The sequence below is a fragment of the Ambystoma mexicanum genome, chromosome 12 (assembly GCF_040938575.1).
Source record: "Ambystoma mexicanum isolate Mex_15411 chromosome 12, UKY_AmexF1_1, whole genome shotgun sequence".
Taxonomy (NCBI): Eukaryota; Metazoa; Chordata; class Amphibia; order Caudata; family Ambystomatidae; genus Ambystoma; species Ambystoma mexicanum.
In genome coordinates, this window is record NC_090936.1 from 606,008,774 (window position 1) to 606,031,345 (window position 22,572).

The 22,572-nt window shown below is 46.6% G+C and overlaps 1 protein-coding gene across 2 annotated transcripts in view; it reads left to right on the forward strand.

Moving 5' to 3' along the window:
- LOC138513884 (uncharacterized) overlaps positions 1 to 22,572 on the forward strand; it is a 588,633-nt gene that overhangs the window by 502,553 nt on the left and 63,508 nt on the right. The window contains exon 4 of one of the 2 annotated variants that reach the window (XR_011281837.1): positions 3,795 to 10,585. The exons of the other annotated variant lie outside the window; for it this stretch is intronic. The gene's annotated coding sequence lies outside the window, so the exon portion shown is untranslated. Of the gene's footprint in view, positions 1 to 3,794; positions 10,586 to 22,572 lie in introns of those variants that run through there. 2 annotated transcript variants of the gene reach the window in all.

Below are 22,572 nucleotides of genomic sequence, written 5' to 3' on the forward strand. Positions count from 1 at the left end.
GTGGATGATTCCAGGAAGGATGGACATATAGAGTTTGAATAGGAGAGCAGATAGACATGCGCCTTGCGGAACTCCAGTATTAACCGAGTGAGCAGCTGAGACAAAAGGGAAGAGGAGGGTTATTTGTTTCCTGTTGCTGAGGAAGAAGGCGATCCACTTGAGAGCGGTGCCACGGATTGCAAGGGAGTGGAGACGGTCAAGGCGTATTGAGTGGTGACTTGTGTCAAAAGCTGCAAAGAGCTCGAGGAGAATTAGTGCAGCGCATCCTTCAAAGTCTGCAGTGACCTTAAGATCATCCCAGATCGAGGGCAGAGTGGTTTCAGTTCCATGTCGTGGTCTGAAGCCTGATTGTGCGGGGTCTAGGAAGTTGTTGGATTCAACAAAGGCGTTTAGCTGGGTGCATGCTGTTCGGTCGATGAGTTTTGCAAGGAATCTGGTGTTCGAGAAGGGTCTGTCGTTTTTGGGGTCGAGAGGGTCGAGGGATGGCTTTTTAAGAAGAGGCTTGACATGTGCAATTTTGAAGGCATCAGGGAAGGTGTCAGAGCTGAGAGAGTCATTTAGTATGGTCTGTGCGTGTTCTCCTGCGCAGGTGGATGAGAATATTTATTTTAGGACCAAGTTAGGGCAGGGGTCAAGGGGGAGCCAAACAGTTTGCTAGTAGATAGTAGGTCAAGAAACTCGTCACTGGAGATAGGTCTGAAGGAATCAAAGGTGATTAAATCGGGAGATGGGACGAAGGGGGCTGGGGGGTTGATGGGTTGCTCAGTCGTTGCCGGGGGGATGGGACAGATTGTTTATGGGGCAATCATACTGTCAAGGGCAGTGCTGTAAAAGTGTGGGAAGAGTGAGTCACAGTGTGATTGAGATGGGGCAGATTGGGTAGCAGTGCAAGTGGATTTGACAAATTCAGAAATGATTCTACGGAGTTCTTTGCTGCGGTTTCCGCAGTTCAGAATTCGTTTGTTGTAATAGGCTTTTTTAGCTTTCCGGATTTCAGCTTTGTAGTTACAATGGTGCAAGGCGAAAGCGGATCTGCTGGAATCGGTTTTTGGTGCTCGCCATTTGCATTCTAGAGATTTATTTTGTTTTTTGGTGTTCCTCAGTTCGGGCATGAACCATTTGGGAAATTGTCCATTGCGTGATGAAGCGGAGCGTGAGGGGATGAGAGGGATTAGAGATTCAATGAGCCAAGAGTCGAAGGAGTCGATGGTTAAGGAACTGTCTGGGGGAGTGGGTTTAGGGGATCTAAGAAGTAGGGCTTTGGCAATTTCAGGAACAATCTTTGTTTTGTTCCAGCATTTCAGTTCAGGTCTTGGGGGCGACCAGGGGGACTCTAGGGGGAGGGGCAGGAGTGAGGATGGAGAAAGAGATGGGCCCCCTGAAATGTTGGGCACCTCACAACATCAAAGATGGAAAAGTAGATCGTGTTGTGTCCCAAAAAAGGGCTCGGCTAGATGGGCTGCACATTTGCCCCCTAAGGTAACTTTGGAATAAAGACACTGGCACCAGGTTTAGGACAAAGAAAAAAAAAATCCACTCCCTGCCCAAGAATCAGCTGAGTAGAGGAGATAAGATAAACACGCATTGACAATGCCAATAGTTTGGCTTTTGTGTAGACATGGGAAAGGCATTTGCAGGCACAGACGTAGTGCTACTAGCTGATGAAAAATGGTAGCAGGTGAAAAATGGTGCGAGAGCCTGGGTATCTAATAGCGGTGCCTGGTAAATGCCTAATATTTTATACACAAGCCTAAATACTTGTTTTTAACAGGACGTCAATGAAGGACAGCATAGTGCTTATAAATCGAGTGGTTGAAGGCAGATCTGGTTAACACGTTTGCATTACACCGGTAGAGTGTTTACAGCTCTAATTGAGTCGATAACTCTCAGAAGACTGTTTTGAAAAAACACTACACTCTACACTCTGTACAACATTTCATGGTAAAGGCTTGGTTAATGCGAGCACAAAGAGTTTGCATGAGGAGGTGTTTTGGGCAGGAGGGGCAGGAACTGGATGGGAACGGCCACAGGGATTAGTATGGTCATGTGGTGTCAATAGGTGGGCAAATAATGAAACAACACCTGCAAGCTTTGTGTCCCTCCTCATATGCCATTTCTCCCTATCTGTACTCTAATGCAATAGTTTCGGTTTATAGGTGGTGCTGAAGCGCCAGCTAATAGCTCCAACAAAAAAGGATTTTAAAAAAGAAGAGCAGTTAAAAAACGGTTCAGGGGGAGAAGAGAGACATTGTGAAAGACAGAAGAGAAGGAGAGAGATCCATAGGGTTTTAGGGGGGCTGCAGCCTCGACTGACCCCAGGGCCTGAAGAAGGTTCATGTGCCTGGCCACATAAGATGGGCGACCTGGCGTTGTTACCGCGGGGCCATGGCTGCTTGCCCAGAACAGCCATGACACCCATGGGGCAATGGCAGCTGCTGGCCCCACAAGCGGCCCAACTGGATGGGCCCATTGTTAGCAAGGATTTGGGCAGTGTGAACAGTGTTGCCCGGGACAAAGCAAGAAGAGATTCCCTTCCCGGCTGCATGTGGGGGGCTGCCGAACCAATGCAGAACGACCTCCTTGGCTATGTATGCCAGGCGGCCCAGGTGGTGAAGAGAGGCGGAAGAAGCACATCCTACTGTCAGTGGGCAAGTTAGCGAAGTAAGCCCTGGGCTGCCAGAGTAGCCCACAGGTAGGGGAAGCTGAGGCTGTGTAAGTCCCAGGCTGCCAGATGCTCCAGCATATCGGCCGAAGACCCCCGAAGATCTGCAGCCTGCCCCCTGAGTCATGGCAATAAGAATGGGCGGGCCCCCACCTCGGCAAGCAGAGACAATTGCACTGCACGGACAGAGTGTGGTGAGAGCAGGTGTTTGTTTGTTTGTTTGTTTTATTCATTTATAATGCGCACCAGACCCGAAGGTATCCGGGCGAAACAGTACAGAATATGCAAGGCTTTAAGTTACATGGTTACAGAGTATGAGCAGAACAGAGTATATAACAGGCAGTAATAAGTCACATAGATAGATACATATAGTAAAGCGTACATAATGGCCAAATAGATATAAGAGTTTATACAAACAAGGTGTGAGCGGGAGTCTTGTGTACACTAGTGTGGAACTAATTATCGAAGACTTCAGTAGACAAGGCAGACAGGGCTACCCCTGAAGAAAAGAACTGGGGGGAGGACAAGCACAACCATCTTCAAGGGGCAGATCCTATGCCCAACCGCCAGGACAGCCCTATAAAATACTGTGAAAGGGATGGCTGACTGCAGCAGTCACCCTATAAGACATATATTATATGTTGTATGTCATTGTGAGAGTGTATATTTATGTATATATGAAAGTGTATAGTAAATGTAATATAGTTTAAATATTATGTAGGGGGAGTGTTGGGAGGGGAAAATGTTATGTAGGGATTGTTATGTAGATGTAGAATGTTAGGATTAATTGAAAGGGATTAGAGGGTATGTACCCTGGTGTGAGGCAAGTGATGGAAGTTGCGGCCCACCTGAGGCTACATAGGGGGTGGGACGACACACAGAGGCTATCCTCTGGCTTCATGCATGAGTGGGTGATACCAGGTATTAGGCAGGGCATCTGCCTTGTCATTCCCACCCTATGCGTCTCCCTGTGACCCCTCCAAGGAAGGGTGGGCTGATAGCACAGATCCCTTTTCTTTAGAAAAAACCCACGGCAGGCTAACATTAGAAGGGAATCATTAAGGTAGGGGATAGGAATGTGTATTTCTAAAAGGTTTGCCCATCTTCTGTTAACAGCAATATTATTTTACAGGTGCAGTGCCCCTTCCTATCCAGCAGGCCTGGCGGTGTTGCTGGTGGTTCCCATGGGCACAGTCCCTGGTCTGGGGCAGCACAGGTATGATCCCTGGTCTGGGCTGGCCAATTTTCAGACACCCAGTGGTGTGTGCATGCTCTCCTAGTGCAAGGCCTCGTAGATAGTGAAGAGTTGCTGAACATTTGATAGACATAGTGTCTGGAGACACTGCTTTCTGACATCCAGGCTGACGGTTTAAGATCACCCCATGTGCTATTTGTGGGTTCACAAGAAAGGGAAGCCAGGATGTCTGTCCAAAAGTTCTCTCAATAGGGTTGGCATAGTACCTTAGTATTAAGAAAAAGGTGCAGCTGAAGACGTTGGTTCCACTATCAGAAGCTCTGACTATTGCCCACCCTCCCAAATGTTATAAAGAAGATCTCTCGGTGAGTAGGAGGGGTGAGAGTGTCCACAGCCCACACCATGCCTCCCATGTACTGGATGCAGAAAAATAACCAGCGAATTCTCCTGAGTAGCAAACAAGTCCATCATCTGAACCATGCAAATCTCATGGATATGCAGACATGTCCTCTAGCATAGGCACATCTTCACACCTGATGGAAATACTGTACATAGCTAGTGCACCTGCTGACTGGTCACCCGCCTGAATATGCACTGCCGGCTGCGATAGAACATTCTTGTCCACCCATGCAAAAATTAAGAATGTTATTCTGGCCAAGGACTTGAACCTTGTTCCACCTCTGCAGCTGATGTAAGATTTGAATACTGTGTTGTCGCTTCTAACACTGGCCTTCCCAGGAGCAGCTTTGAAAACACCAGTAGAGTGTTGAGAATAGTTTGCATCTCTCTCTAGTAGGAGGACTTCTGACACTGAATTGGGGACCATCTTTCCTGCATTACTAGCGCCTTTCTGCAGATTTCCCACATCCCTGACTGCTGGAATCTGCCAAAACAATTATCTGATTTAGCACAGTGAAGGAAATCCCAGCCTCCACTGTCCACGGGTGCACCCACCATGGAAGCTTAACAAACACTAAATGTAGGTGCACTTGTGGAGGTACTCGTTAAAGTACCGCTTTGCCGCGTGGATCACTGCTTCTGTCTGGCTACTCTGTGGACCATTGCTGGACAAGGGAAAAAACAAACCAAGCTTGATTGGCCTGTGCGATTGTCCCGCCTTTGGAGTGTTTGGATTGGGTCATCTGCTATATAACGAGGACGCACGCGCACAGCGTGCGCACACTTGTGGAAGTACTCGTTAAAGTACTGCTTTGCCACGTGGATCGCTGCTTCTGTCTGGCTACTCTGTGGATCATTGCTGAACAAGGGAAAAAACAAACCAAGGTGACTGTACTTGTGAGAACATCCCCTTTTGTTCATCTAATGATTTCCTGCACGTATACAGTCTCACGGACTACGTTGTGAAACAACTGTTGATTACTGTTGTTTGATTTTGTTACAGCTTGATTGGCCTGTGTGATTGTCCCGCCTTTGGAGCGTTTGGATTGGGTCATCTGCTATTTAACGAGTACACACGTGCACAGCGCACACACTCGTGGAAGTACTCGTTAAAGTACCGCTTTGCCGCTTCGCTGTGTAACTGCACGCCAACAAACGCGAGCATAAGTACTAGACACAAATCCATTGTGCTTGCTCCCTCGCCTACCCTGAACATTTTACATGGTGATGCAGTTCCAATCAGCTGTTTTTTGCCTCATTCAAACCTACTGTACATTACAAAAACTCTTCCACCATTTCACCTCAATGTACTCAAACTCCTGTTGCGGCTGTCTTCGCAGCGGCCAACACATTATCAGATTGTACGTTACTACAAATTCCAGAAAATAGATGTGCCTAGAGTCAGCCCTATTTTATCAATCTCACACTCATCTTCCAAGCACGAAGCCACAGACATTTGCATATATACTAGTCAATGTGAGTCACCTATATCGATTTACTGAGCAAACACTACGCACCGAGGTGGGTGCTCTGACTCTATTACACATCGCTCATTGTCTCTCTCATATGTACACCCCACACCGAGGCGCCCCAGTCAACCGCCTCTCATCGAAAGTGCACTGTATGCAATCCAATGATTGCGATAGCTCTGTCTGCCATTAACACTACTATGCTAACGAATCATTGGATGCAAAAATCCAAAGCAGATGTTACAGTTGAATCAAGTGACGTCATGGCTGAACTCTTTGCCCACTGATTCATGTACCACTAAACAGGGCACCTCTATAACTGCTGTTGTCAATAATGAAGACGTGGTAATCTGTGAAGACACGATGTCTTGAAACTTATGACACAGCCGCAGCCAGTGCTTCCCATCTTTTCTGCAGCCATTCGTCCAATTGTTGATTCTGTGGACGCAATATCAAAACCTACAGATAATTAATCTTGGACAAGCATGCCGCCCTCTCCTGCCAGAAGTGCACAAACATGGGGCCTTGCATTGCCCAAGGGTAATAAGGGCTTGACGTCCAAGCGAGATCTGCTCACTTCTAAACAAAAGAAAAAAAGGGTCTTGCCTTGGCTATCAAAAAATCGAAAACCTTACCTTAAGTCAGGCATACAAAAAATACACTGACCTCGATTGCGATTGAGACAGAAAATTCAAACAAACTTGTTTGCACTCAAAAATCATTAGAAGCACAGTTCAATACTAAAGTAAATGACAAGAGTGTCCTACTAAAAAGGTTTGACACCCAGAAAGATTTAACAAGACCACCACTGTCATATCCTCCTCTGAACGACTTAGTTAATGAAATTCACAAAGCAAGTTTACCAACAGTAACACAGAAATCAGGGCAGGCCTTATCTTCGAGTGCTAACATTGCAGAAAGTCCAAAACAACTAACTGCTGAAGAGCATCCAACACCCCTTTTAATTGAAAAAATGTAGAGAGCAGTGGACAGTTACTTAACACAACGCCTACCGCTTCCCACAATAGTGTCACAGCCAGAAACAATCTTCAAAGGCCCAATACAAGCAGAGGGCCTCGAGACACATAAAACTGTCAAGCAGGTTATGCCTCTTAATGATTCTTCATCAAATTACACATTTAACCACATATCTGCACCCAATTATCCCAATGATTTGAGACCTTCTCTGTCTGTGGTTAACCAATTCTCTCTAACCAATTCTCTCATCTCATGATTTCGGATGACAGTAATAGATTATCACGACACACTGAATCATTTAATTCTGACTGCCATTCTCTGATCACGAAATGCAGTGAGGGTTCCTTTTTGACATATAGCCTCAACAGACAGAGCGTGCTCAATATTTTTGGAGAGGTGTCTGAATTGGAAGATATCAGCTCTCGTGATACTGCTCAGATTGAATTCATTTCAGATGAAGCCACATCAATTATTAGATTATGGATACCCTCAGGTGATGTTCTCAGTACAATCTGGAAAGCAAAGATGAAACTTTTTGACATGAGATTTTTAGTCGCTCAAGATCCAGAAAGGCACACATTTAGATCAAATCAGCATGTGTCTTTAGTAAACATTTATACCCGTGCATGAACTGACATCGATCCATATTTGGATACACGTCAGATACAGTAACCACCAGTTCCTCCGTGCCAAACTTCGTTTACTCTGGCCAGCTGGAACACTCAGGGATATTCCCATTTGCAGGCCTCTTTCCTCAATCTTCTGTCCAGCTATGACATCATGGCTCTCCAGGAAACGTGACTGTATGAGTCGCCAACTTGGGATAACTATGACAGGATTCTCTTACCAGCAATTCGACAGGAGAAAGGCCATCCTTCGGCGGGCTTGCTAGTTGCTGTAAATAAGAATCGTGGACTTGCCATATCAGCATAGGATTCAGTAAGTTCATTTATACTTTTGGTCCGAATTGTTTATTCGCAACATGTTATTGCTCTCATAAATATATACCGTAACCCAGCTGGCCTAACTGATGACGCCTTCTACTCTGGTTTAGGTAGACTGTTTGAGTTAAACTTGCAGACTCCTGATATCACCGACACCATAATTGTTGTCGACTTCAAATTGGATTGGTTGTCACTTAACTGTACTGCTCAGCCTAAGGATGCTACTAAATGCTCCTCCTTTATGACAGATAGGAATTTGTACATGCTCATTGGTGCCATCGAAGGTGAGATTCCTGCTAAGCCAACTTGGCAGCGGGCAGCCTCAGCCAGCATCATAGACTATGTGTTTGTGGACCACAACCTATTAAAAAATGTTGTATCCTTTAATATAATATCTCAATCTCACAGTGACCACAATCTATTGTCCACTTGTATCAACTGGACTAATACATCAAACAAACAACTATGGATGTGACAACAGTTGATGATCAATAATGCTAAATCACACATCCACTGGTCAGAACACACCTTAGAAAAGTTTAATCGAGTGATTCACTATAATGTCGAATGTCGTCACCCAAGATCATATACAAACCTTCTTCAATCTTTTCATCGTTCTATTTTTTTTGCAAATCATGATATGAGTAAACATATACATACTTTTGATCCAGAAGTTCAGGTTAAGAGAACTGAATACCGCTATCAACGCAGAATAGCCATCAAATCGGCTCATCATTTTCCAAAACAGATCTTAAATTTCTTACGCTGTAAATATCGACAATGGACTAGAGCAGAGCACACAAAGCACAACAACTGCAAAGGGATAGTGAAAAGATGGTTCAAGTGATAGCCGCAAAGAACTCGGCAGCTACCTGGGCTCTCCTCAATCAGAGTGTTAAACCACGACAATCAGTAGCCCAAGTAAACTCTGTCACAGAACAACAATGGCTGTCGCATTTTACCACATTATACACCAATGTAGATTTTGATAATTTCATACTGATTCCCAATTCAGCAGCACAGTGGTTCATAGAATGTTCACCTGAAATCTTAGAACAATAAATTAGACAGGCTAGTTCATCTAGAGCAGCTGGCCCTGTTGGCCTTCAAAACCACTTGTTCAAATCTAATCCAGGCCTTTGGTCTTTAATCTTGGATAAAATCTTCAAGCAAGTGTTGCGAACTAAAGACATACCTCAGTCATGGAAAACATTGATCATCGTTCCAATTTAAAAAAAATGTGATTGTACGTTGCCGCAGAACTATCAGCCAATCGCACGTTTGGACGCCCCGGCAAACTGCCAAATTGATACTATGCGATTTTAATAGATGGACCAAGGCCGGCCAATTTTGAGACCCCCAACAATCGGGGTTTGTGGCTGGTATGGGTACCCATATCAATCTATTCTGTCTCAATACAATAAAAGCCCAATGCCAAACAACTAAGCAATCTGTTTATTTTTCATTTATAGACTTACATGCGGTTTTCGACTCAATATCACGTGTCATCCTTATGTCGAAATTGGAAAGGGATTGTTACCCAGCAACTCTTCGCGAAACTATTCATGCACTCCATTTCCAAACATCAATACGCATTGGATTGAATTTAGATGGCCTTCTATCCACACCTATCGCCACAGCCCGGGGCTTGAAACAAGGGTGTTTACTTGCTTCGGAAATTTTCAATTATTTCATCCATAATGTTAGTAAAACCTTTGCTGAAATACTGTCCAATTTACCAATCATACATGGTGTTCCCATTAAAGCGCTAATGTATGCGGACGATTTAGTCCTTATTGCTAAAACGCTGATAGGTTTACAAAATCTGTTAACTGCATTTACCACATATATTGATGTAAATCAACTTACAATCAACACTAACAAATCCCAAATTGTGGTCTATTCGGCATCTAAGATGGCACACAATAGATTTGTTTGGTCGGTCAAAGAGACAAAACTTTTAATAGTGCCAAGTTATACCTACTTAGGTACAATATTTGAGGGTAGTTTGAACGCCACAGGCCAAATAGATAGCGTGGAGCAAAAACCTGTCACTGCTATTTCCCAAACAAAGATTATATTACACCGATATGGCAAGTTTACACTGAAACCAGCATTAGTGTACTGGAATCAGAAGGCCACCACATGCCTGCTATACGGTCTTGAAACGCAACCTGTTTGGCCACAATCCTCCCTGAACAAATCAGAAGCCACATTTTGGCAAATTATTTTACTTTTACCACAGTGCACTCTTAGTGCCTGGCTCCATTATGAACTTGGCCTAGTCTCGCTCCATGCTGTCTATTTGTGGCGACTCTGTGCTCTCTTTCGCAAATGTCTGATTTCAACTCATTCTAGCAATATGCTTCAAACTTTGTCAGCATACTTGTTTACGACTACCCATGTAATTGTTCAAAAATGGATGAAAGAAGTGTATTTTACATTAAGTAGCGCTGACATCTCCATAGATACGTTAATCTCAAATCCACACAAAGCCAAACAAATGTTATACAGATGTGACTGGATTTTGACGAGGACCAAATGTTTGAAATACAAGAACCATTGTGAACTACTTTTTTATCCCAAACATGTAAAAATCATCGAATCTTATTCAGTAAAATTCCCCTCTCCTGCTATGGAAAATGCCATATTAAGGTTGCGTTTCAATCTATGGCCTACCTGTGATGTCCAAGCAAGGCGCAAGATAATATTAAAATAAATACATTTTTGTCGTTTCTGTTTAAACAGAGATATACCTGAGTCACTCCAGCATCTAATTTCAGTTTGTCCCAAATTGATAGAGCTTCAGCAGATTTATTTTAGAGATCATTGTGCTTATTTGGGTGCTTTGGAAATGGGCCACCAGTGGCCGCATATTGTATGTGCTGGCAAGTTGTCAATTCAGTTAGCGACTGTTCATTTTGTAAAAGCTCTTAAGTTGGATTTATAAGATATATATATATATATATATATATATATATATATATTTGATGTATTATTTCATGTTTTCTCTGATGTTAATTGTACTCATGTTTTCTAAGATGTTTTAACTATGTTTTATTTTTGAAATTGAAACATTGATATGTCAGCTAAATCAATAAAAACATTTTTTTTAAATGTAGTGATCTTATAAATTAAATATATTATTCCTATTTGAACAGTAATACAATGCCATTTAGTAGTGGAAAGGGATATCTTTATGTCAATATTAAATATGGCAGATGGCCATCTCCCTTTCCATGCGCCCTGAACTCCTATAAATTTGATTGAACCACAATCATTTTGATATACATGTTATATTAATTTTATATATATTTGATTGTCCCCAACGTTTTTTTATATGAATGTTATATACAATTTATATACACTTGATGACCCCCAACATTTCTAGTATAACATGTTATATAAATGTGATGAACCCCCAACATTTCTAATATACATTTTATGTACATTTTACATTAATTCAATAGTATTTGATAACAAATTGAAAAGCCCCCGATAGATTTGGAATATAAAATGGACAAGAACCACCACATTTTTTAATAAAATTTTTGTAAGACCCCAACATTCTTATATACATTTGATATAAACTTGATATGAAAATGCATAAGAACCCTGCTCTAGGGTGTAGGGGCACTGCAAAAGGGGTCCAGCAAACTTAGTACCGTATGTAAGCAATACGCACTGCTGACAGAGCAGCTACATGTAAACAATGACCAAGGCTCAATGATAACAAAAACTACCACTGACACACTTCGCGCAGCTGGCGTGCCTAGAATACATGCAAAAAGCAACTGACAGTCCTTCCACTTGTATTGCTGCTGTACACAGCAGTACATGTAAACAATGACTGCCAATGGGCAATTTCACACTTCACCAGGCATGGCTTAGACCGGATGCAAACCGTGACTGCCACTGTCAGACATTTCACTGCTTCAGCCAAACACGGGTCAAAATGTAAATGTAAAACAAAGGCTGTCATGGACAGAGCCAGCAGCAAACCTCATGTTAAACACTAAGGGCCTCATTCCGGGGTTGGAGGTAGCCATGGTGCTATCAGCCCCATGGCTACCCCCTTACCGCATACCGGGTCCGGGTTCCCTGAATGGGGAATTATCGGGCTATTCCAACCTTGGAGTAATTCCTCATTCAAGGAACCCAGACCCGGTACTCCCCCATTTTGGCTTACTGCACAAAAACCCAGACTCATTTAAAAGTGGAAAAGGTCGCTTTAATGTGACAGGCCAAAGCTTACAATCAAACGCTTAACTGGCTCCATGGCCTAACAAACTAAAGAAATATTTTAATAACCAATTAAATAAATTAAACATTTTCATTTCCCCCCAACAATTAAATAATTAAATAACCCAATTCCTCCCTAATGATCCCTTGGATCCTACCGTCTCCTTGCCCCTTTTCCAGGCATCCCGCTTTCTCCCAGGGGCCATGCCCCTCCAGGCTCAATACCTGTTCCCCCGGGGTGACCTGCTTGTGCAAACAGCGCCACCCCATCCTTTCCCGTGTCATTCCCCCATTGTGCTTCCCTCCCCCTACATCAAAAGGGGGCCATGCCCCCGGCTCCCCAACACACTTCAACACCCTTCAAACTCCCCTCTACACCAAACTCCTCCTTCCTATGACCTGCAGCCAGCCTGACCTGCCACATCAGCAACATATATTACACACACTTTCACAATGCCCTGACCTGTCACACAAAACTACCAACCCCTACCCTCCTAACAGACCCCAAAACTCATAAAAAACTCGCCCTATCATCTAAAAACCCCCCGTATAATACCATGAACAACGGACCCCCCCATATTACATAACCAGACACTACCCTGAAACGAAAATGCAAGGGGTGGGAGGGCGGGACAATCATCAAGTCCTAACCGTCGCCTGCCTCCCAAACCTTTCCTGAGCCCTTAAATACCCCCCGGGGGGCGCTCTGCCCCAACGGCCACTCGCTGGCCGTGTGCAGCGCCAAAAAACTCCCTGGGGGGAAACGCTTTGCGTTCCCCCCGGAGCCCCCCTTTTGGCTTACTGCACAAAAACCCAGACTCATTTAAAAGTGGAAAAGGTTGCTTTAATGTGACAGGCCAAAGCTTACAATCAAACGCTTAACTGGCTCCATGGCCTAACAAACTAAAGAAATATTTTAATAACCAATTAAATAAATGAAACATTTTCATTTTCATTTTCTCCCAACAATTAAATAATTAAATAACCCAATTTCTCCCTAATGATCCCTTGGATCCTACCGTCTCCTTGCCCCTTTTCCAGGCGTCCCGCCTTCTCCCAGGGGGCATGCCCCTCCAGGCTCAATACCTGTTCCCCCGGGGTGACCTGCTTGTGCAAACCTCGCCACCCCATCCTTTCCCGGGTCATTCCCCCATTGTGCTTCCCTCCCCCCACATCAAAAGGGGCCATGCCCCCGGCACCAGAAAAACCCTCCCCCAGTCTCCCAGTTCTTTCTGCCCCACCCCCCCCAAACTTTTCTACCTCAAACTATTTACCCAGTCTCCCAGCCCAGAACCTAAGAAGAGCCACACCCGTATCCCTTACCAGATCATTTTTCCCAGCAAAACTAATCCCCCCCCATCTGGCGGCCCATAGCTTTCCCTCACCCCAGCCAACTTAGGAAGCAACTAATCCCATCCCAGCCCCCCAAACCCGGACATCTTACCAAAACATCTTCATAGTTGCACCCCAGTTGCCTGCCAACAACCCTTTTTCCAACTTCTTTCCCCGCCCACTTAACCGTAGAATGTCCCAAAACCATATTTTTGACATCTGACCGGACCTCCTAGCAGCATCTGAAAAAGAAATTACAAAATCACTTACAAATCAACAACATCCTAATAAATGCAACACTCCTGCTACCTACTGAAAAAAATTCTATAAAGACATTCCTTATTGCCCCGGTCCCTGACATACCCTTTGTATCTCCCTTACTCCCAGCGTCCCCACCTTTTCACCTACTCCACTTAATAGCCAAGCCTGCTACTTTCAGATGCTGCACTCCTCCTAAATGGATGAGTTTCAAACCTCCTAGTCTTTCCCACACCCCTAGTAACACCCCCTCAGTACCCTATCCTTTCTGGCCATCTCCTTAACCCTCTCCGGAAACACCTCAGGTCTTCTCCACCGTCCCCCGATATTTCGCCCCTTTCACCTAACCTTTGAACAATACACCCAAACCCACTTAGTCCCCCTTTTTCCTCTAAACTATTACCCCCCTGCTCCCCCTTGCCCACCCCCACCTTCCCTCACCTTATTAGTATTGGCCCTGGTTTGCCCCCTCCTGCACCGGGGACCCACGTGCACCCCCGTCCATGCAGGCCCTTTACTTTATTGCTCCTCTCGCCACTGCACCAGGGGCCAAACCTGCACCCCCGTCCATGCAGTCCCTTCCATATCACCATCTTCAAGCTCCTTGCGTCCATTACCACCTGTTTCCCCACCTGAACCAGGGGCCCAAGTGCACCCCCGTCCATGCAGGCCCCTTTTCTGCCTTACTCCTCTCCACCGCTGCACAAAGGGCCAAAACCTGCGCCCCCGTCCATGCAGTCCCTTCCATATCACAATCTTCAAGCTCCTTGCGTCCATTACCACCTGTTTCCCACCTGCACCAGGGGCCCAAGTGCACCCCCGTCCATGCAGGCCCCTTTTCTGCCTTACTCCTCTCCACCGCTGCACCAGGGGCCAAACCTGCACCCCCGTCCATGCAGTCCCTTCCATATCACAATCTTCAAGCTCCTTGCGTCCATTACCACCTGTTTCCCACCTGCACCAGGGGCCCTAGTGCACCCCCGTCCATGCAGGCCCCTTTTCTGCCTTACTCCTCTCCAACGCTGCACCAGGGGCCAAACCTGCACCCCCGTCCATGCAGACCATTCCACATAAATTCCTCTTCCGGCACCTTGCTTCGCTGCTCCACTTTTTTTTTTCCCCCAGCTGCACCAGGGGCCCTAGTGCACCCCCGTCCATGCAGACCCATCTCCTCACTTCCCCCCTGCTGCACCAGAGGCGCTCCCGCACCTCCGTCCATGCAGCCTGAAGCCTACTCACCTTGTCGTGCGGCAAGCGTGAGGGCTTCACCACCGTTGTCCATGCCCTCCAAACGACAGCTACCACCCCTTAACAATTTCCACCGTTCCATCCCCCCTGCGGCCCTCCCCCACCTACGCCTCTTCCTCCTCAGCCTTCTCCTACCCCATTTAAGTTGCCCCCCAAAAACCTTTCATCAAACCTTGCGCCCCCCCCTCCTTTTACGATAAACTGAGCCCTACCTACCAGCACACCCCAATTTACCTGGCATGCAGTCCTTCCCCCCCACCTACTTGCCCCACTCCTCGCCCTGACCCACTGTCCCCTGCCTGAAAACAATCTGTAACCAGATGCCGACCCGCACACCTGCTGCACTTGTGTTTAAATTTGCAACCCCATCTCGTGCAGCCTTCTTTATTGAACGCCCAACATGCTGTCGAGGGCTGCCCTCTACCTCCTCTCCCCGCTCCCTCATGGGCGGGGGGACCAGGAAAGGGCCGGAAAGGCACGGGCAGCCCACTTGCTGTGTGCAATGTCGGGGCAGGCCTCGTTGGGGCCATCCATTGCAGCCAGAGATCCATGTCTATCTCCCCCCAGACCGCCTGACTGTCCTCTGCCATTCTCGCTCTGAATTCCTCATCATACCATACCCAGGCAAAGCCCCCAAAACTCGTGAAAGCCTTCCTTATTACATCCATATATTTAAGCAGGGCCACGCAACGCTCCGGCAATTTTTCACAATACACACTGGCATAAATGATAAACGCTGAAGTCCAATTCTCAATAGTCACCGGGACCCTTGGGCGTGAAGCCAGTTCCCTCTCTTCCTCCTTAGACCCCTCCTTTGCTCTCACTTCCCTATGGAGCAATTTAAAGACATCCACAAATTCCCCTGCCTGGATCTTCTCCCTGGTCGCTGCTATCAAGTGTGCCCCCAATGGTTTTGTTATCCCCATGTATGGTAATTTCTTCTCCTTTCCTTTCACTTCCACCTCTTTATCTTTACCAGCCTTTACCTCGAGCCCCAATGGCTCCACCACTTTATCTGTTTGGACCTCCACTGAGCAAATGTTCTTCTCAACCCCCTCGGCTCCAATGGCCTGCACACCAACCTCCTTCATCACACCTTGAAAACCAGCCCATTCATCCCCTAACCACCTATTTGTAACCCCTCTCTGCCATGCAGATGACCATTCCCTTTCCCGCTCACCTCTTTCCACGCCTGCCACCTGCGGCCTGGCATCCACACCGGTGCTCCTCCTCTCCATTCTTAGAGGGCTCCTGCTGCGGGGACAAAACATGTCAGCACAATCACCCAGCCGATAATTCCCTTGACCCCTTTCACCCCGACCACTCTGCACTTCCCTTTCCCTATCCCACCTTGAACTTCTTCTCTCCTCAACCCTTTCCCTTTCCGCCCTGTAATCTTCAAATTCCCATTGCCCCCCGTATTCCTCCTAACCAACTTCATCACCCCTTAAATACCATTGAGGATGCGAGCTCATGCCCGAGATGATTTGCTGATCTTCTTGCGAGCCCGGGGCGTCTGCCCCGACACTCCCTTGACGTCTTCTCGGCGGGGTTGTGGGAACCTCTGCCTGGTCCTCTTCTCTTGGGCGAGGCGTTCCGACCTCCACCCTGAAATCCTCATTGCTAGGGGCTGTGCTGCGCCCTCTAGGCTCTCCTTGCGTTGACCGAGGAGGGGCCGTACCGAAACCCTCACCCTCTAACTGGACAGCGGGGGCTGCGCAGCGCCCTCCGCCCCCACTCCTCTTACCCGGGGGGGGCGTTCCGCGCCCCACCCTACCCTCCTCAATTGACGGGGACCTCTCCCACCTTCTCCCACCTGCGCTCTTCTGCAGGTATTTACCCCCTCTTCCCCTCTGCCCTGACACCCCCGTCTGCGCCCCACCCCTGCCCCCACTGATGTTCCCTCGGGCCCCACCTTCTCGAGCATTCCCCTCTTCCCTAGAGCTATCATACCCTTCCTCCCTCCCTGGCTGCCCCCCGACCTCCTTAAATCCCCATCCGCCCTCTTGTCTATCTCCCTCCTCATCTTCCTACCCCTGGATTCCCAAACCTCCCCTCTCCCTGCCGTAGGGGTGCAAGCCACCACCGCCGCCAGCGCACCGTCCGCCGCCGCTCTACGCTGCGGCCTGTCCCCACTACTCTCCTCTTCTCCCGTAACTTCCCCTACCACCCCTTCCAATTGGGCTTTAGTTGCCCTGCTAATGATTTCCAGGGCCTTCTTCAAGGCCCCAGCATCCACCAGCCCCTTCTTGCTTGCTCCCCGGCCTGTCATTGTGCACAATAGTCCGCGTGTGCCCAAAAGTATGCCCCTTAAAATCAAACTATGTACTCTAAGCCCCCGAGCCGGGACCTACCCGTGTACTAGCACCCTTGGCCCTGAGCAACCCTGACAAGAAAATAAAAAGCCCCCAGAACCAAAACACACCTTGCGTGATAACCCGTAAAATAACCTCACCAATATTGATAATTAATAAAAGAAAAACTAAACCAAAAATATCCCTACCTAATTACCTTTTATTACTAGTATTATTACTATTATTATTGCCTTATGCTATTTTGTAATCTGTACATTTTTTTTTTTTTAAACCCCTATTAAACTATTTTATCCTTGACCACACCCCCTCCCTACTACCTAGTAAAAAACCCCGAAGAGGGAGCCCCAAAAACACTAGAAAACAAGCACAAATTAGTGCTTACTAATGGCAGCGCACACTGCCACCTGGTGGTGCCCAAGCAGCACCGCACCTCTCCCTCACACGAGGGACAGGGTCCCTTTAACGGCGCTGCCCTGCCTCCTTCCTAACGAGCGCTGCTAACGCGCCCACAAGCGCCGAGACAAACGCTCTCAATCCGTGGGAAAATCCCACTGAGGAGCCGCGGAAAAGCCGCTGCCGCTATGCTCCTGAACCTGCCCCTAAAACCCCCACGCACAGCCGGCCCGCGAACGGAGGAAGGATTCCTCCCCAAATCCCCGCCGCAACACCACGGAGCCCTCACGCCCCCCACTCACGGAGTACCCCCGGCGCGCACACGGAAGCACGGAGACCCACGGTAAAACTCCTAATCGTAATGTAAACGATATTTATTTTTTTTTTAAAAGTTAAACAAAACCTAACCGCCCTCCCCTGCTACAACTCCCCTATCTCACCTGCTCTAACTCGCACCTAGGCCCCAGGCACTACAGGGAAGGCTCGGGAGCAGGCAACAGGACTTGACAATCATCAAGTCCTAACCGTCGCCTGCCTCCCGAACCTTCCCTGAGCCCTTAAATACCCCCCGGGGGGCGCTCTGCCTCAACGGCCACTCGCTGGCCGTGTGCAGTGCCAAAAAACTCCCCGGGGGGAAACGCTTCGCGTTCCCCCCGGGGCCCCCCTTCCCATTTGAGCCCCCATAGGACTCAATGGGAATGGGGAGCATGCTAATAATGGGCCCGATATTAGCATGCTGGTCCTTTAGCAGCTCCCACTAAGAGCGCCTGGAAAAACCAGCTGCCCTTAGCGGGACCTGCTAAAGGACCTCGTAATGTGCCGGCGCTGTTAACCCCTTACCTCCAACCTCGTAATGACCCCCAAAACGCCCCTTGTTTACCAATCCAGAACCCAAACCCTACCTAGTTAATGCCAACAACCAGTTACTCTGTTTATTACTTACAATGTATGTACACAATAATTTTACCTTCAACGATAGCTACGGTGAGATCTTAACCTGGAGAGCTATCTAACCGTTGCTAAAATCACATGAATTCAGTAACAGCATTTTACAAATGGTGACATTTCTGCTATCATTAATGTTTACATTTTGGCTCCAAAAAATCCACGTAAATAAGGAGAGACTGAATGTGTGCAAATAAGAACAAAGAAAAACGCTTTAGGTATTTATCACAGCGGGACACCCACGACAATGCACATACACCTCGCACCAACTCTCACAATTTGACAATCCATGGCACAGCACTGCTTGGGGGATCACTACATACAGATCCTTAGATGTTCTTCCTGTGGAAGCACCCTTGTACCAAGATGTCTATAGCCTGTATACTTATAGGGTGTATGTGGGTACCGCAGTGTCGCTTTCTTTATGCGCTCCACTACATGCAGTCTCACGTTACATAAAATAAGCAAAACACTGGGTGTCAGAATAACGCACACAGGCCTCCCTTTAATACTTGATTGTATAGAGCGTGACGTCCCATGCCATGGGCATGTCCCTCCTGTACTGGCTTTGCCCAAATGGGTTGCAGACAGCATGGAACACCTTTTTATATTTCTCTGGTGTGTGACTCACCCTGGCTTCATGCTGATGTTGAGGGGTGCAGCCTTTTGATTTTTGTTGCGTGCACAGCAATTTTTATTTTGTGGGAAACAGGGATTGTAGAACCAGGGACAAGAACAATTATCCACACCATGTGCAAGGCTAGAGTGAGAATCGATGAGCCGACAGGTCAACCGTTTGAAGGTGGCGGCGGTCCGCATAAACAAATGGCGCAAAAAAAAACTACTGAAGTCCTGGGGGTTGCCCTCTTATTTCCTGGGTTTTTCACAGTGACTCGTGGTATTACGACGGAGACAGAGCCAGATGTTCATACACATGATGAAGCATGTTCAAAACAGCTGATGCCAGCACTATGAAGGCATGGCTGGAAACAGCTGGGGGTTGAAGCCTGGACATGGGGGATGGTGAGCTGAGTTTAAAGGGGTGTTGGCCATCCGCTGGTAGATTACCAAACACTTCTGTAGTTCACACTCAGGAGCGCAAAATCAGATTTCTGCAGCTGATAGAGCATAGCTTGTTTAAAATTGGGAACCCCACTGGGCAAGAGCCACATCCGTGCTGTGGGCTTAATTACAGCTGGCTGAAGGAGGCAGCAAAACTCTGCTGAAGATGCCCAGGGGCTAATTGGATCATCCGAAGCTCCATACTTTGTCCCTGTGCCGAGGCCTGCATCCCTGTTAATCCCTGTGGAGATACGCTGATTGCAGGCCTGTGCTGGGCTTGCAGACCTGGATTGGCAGACTTCACATTTATTCTTGCGCGCTTTAAAAGTAAGTGAACATTTAATTTACATTAAGCATGTGGAGGTGCTGTGTTTCACAGGCAGCTTTTCTTTTGTTTTTAAATGTGGTGTGAGCTGGCTGTTTAATGGGGTTTAAACACATGCTAATGGCTCTTGTTTTATAAAGCCAGCATGATATTTTATGTGGCAAGCCGCTTGCCCCAATGCTTGATTTAAATGTGAACCATTTTTTAAACTGCTAATATGTTACTCAAATAAATAGGAGTCTTTAAAGAGACAGCAACCTTATCTCAGTGATTTGTCAAAACACATGCTGGGGTTTTTTAAAACTTGTTGATTGATTTAAGCTTTACTATTGGGTTAGTGTTGCATGCAGCCTTCGCACGTGGGTGGGTGTGACAGAGACTTGCCACAGAATATGTTGGGTCACTAACTAAACTATGTGCCTGGTTGATATGTGTTTCATTGTTATGAAATAAAGGTGAATTTCCCCTATATAATGAATGAATAGATAAAGCAATGGGTGCAGTGCACTTCTAAGCGTTACAGGAGTTGAGCAATGGAATTTGCATGTGATGTTCTTAAACAGCGCTCTATTTCAGTTGAGCGACGCAGTAGTTGAAAGCTATGGTTCGGCGCTCTAGTCTAAATCTTTGGTAGAGTTGTTTAAGCTTTCAATAGCCAATGAAACTTTGTGTTCTAATGCCACGTGTTAGATTGTATAAATATGTATTGAATCCCTATGCAATAAATAGGCTCCCCCACATTTTTTTTATATAAAATTGATATAAATGTGACAAGAACCCCAAAAACATTTATATAAATGTTATATACATTTTATATAAATTGATAAGAACCCTGACATGTGTGCCCTGCTAACATTGCAAATGACCCCAGCACTAGTGTTATTACTATAGACGATGACACAGAGGGTACATGTGGGTATACATCCTGTCTTAAAAAGAACAACCAGAAAAGACCCCAATACAGTGTGAAAGAGCAGTAAAAAAGAGATGGGTACTCCCACTTTAAAACAAAGTCATAACAAATATACATTTATATACATTTGATATAAATTGGATAAGACCCCCAAACATTTTAATATACATTTTATATACATTTGATAAGACCCCCAAACCTTTTTGTAATATACATTGATAAAAATTGTGTGTGTGGGGGGCAGGTCACAAGGCAGTGGTAATGTTAAAGCCAGTATTTCAGAATGATCTGTTGAGAGCCTATTTTGAAATTCACATTTTGATTCTATATCCTTGTGTTTTTATTTAGCGACACCATGGATTCTAATGGAGATGGGCTGTCATCAGTGGCAGATTCAATCACTGAGCCTATGGGATTGTCTGCATCCGTGGATGTGGAGATTGTGGCCATGGAAAGGGATGTTTTTGTTAATGTTTCAAGGCCCATCTGTTCTGTGGGTCTGACAAGGGTGACAAATGGTTTTTGAATGGCTACAAGGATCAATGGTGGATTGGGGGCCCCAAGAAGGATGCCAAATGGTTTTTGCTTGGCTATGAGGGTCACTGGCAGATTGGGAGCCCCAACAAGAAGGATCTCAAGTGGGTTTGGAGGTGCATGAAGGGTCAGTGGTGGATTGGGGACCCCGACAATTCTGCCATATGGTTCTTGGGCTGTCCATCCACAGGGCTCGACAACTGGCACCATGGGAATGTCCTGGCAAGAGAGCAGGCTGTTTGGAGCCCACAGCTATTCACAAGCCAGAGGAACTGCGGGGGCAATGGAGCCCACTGTTTTACAATTACAAGGGGGGTATACTTCTGGGGAACCACAGATATCAAGGTAGCTGGCTGTCTGCGAACAATGGAACACTATTTATTTCTTTATTTCAAGAGATGAAAGGGGAGGCAGGGTGCAATTATGGTGCAAGTTTAAAGAGGTGGGTCTTGATCCTTTTTTTAAAGTCCGTCAAGGATACAATCTTTCTTCTCATATCGGGAGGAAGAGCGTTCCAGGCCAGGGGGAGCTGAATGTTGAATGTGGTGCCACCGAAGCCTTTTAGTTTAAATTTCGGTTGTTGGTAGCTCGCCTAGTCATAGGACCAGAGTGAGTGGCAAGGCTGGTAAACCTTAGTGTGCTCAATGAAATAGGAGGATGCCTGGAGATTAAGACATTTGTGACTCAGCGTTAAGGCCTTGTGAGTAACACAGTGTTTCACTGGAAGCCATTGGAGCTCCCTCCTCACGTTAGTTATGTGGACTCATCTGGCAAGACCCTTAGTTGCCTGGACTGCCCCATTCTGGATCAACTGTAGTGCTGTAAAGTTCACCTGCTGGGCACCCAGGAACAAGTTGTTACAATAATCCAGGTGTGAGTTAACCAGTGCTGAAGCAAGAAGAGACATGTTCCTGGGTGACAGAAAAGGCCAAATGTGGCAGAGGAGTTTATTGATGTAGCCACAGGATGCCAGGAGAAGGGCAACCTGAGGTTTCATGGTAAGTTCAGCATCAAACATGACTCCAAGGGTCTTTACACTTTTTGCCACTGGGATAGTGGAGCCAGCGATGTTGAAGCTTTGGAAGTCTGCAGATAGGTTTTTCAGCCGAGGCCCTGAGGCAACAATCAGAAACTCGGTTTTATCTTTGTTCAAGGTGAGCATATTTTTTGCCATGCAAGCCTGGATGGCACCATAAACCACATTGATGGTTGCCATGTCTTGTGCATGGATACCGGAGAGCTTCAGGACACCCTGGGTATCCTCAGCATAATTAGCATATTGAACCCCCAGGCTGTCGAGAAGCGTCAGCTATAGGTTGTGGTGTTGAGTCCCCCAACCAGTGCTACGAGATGTGCAG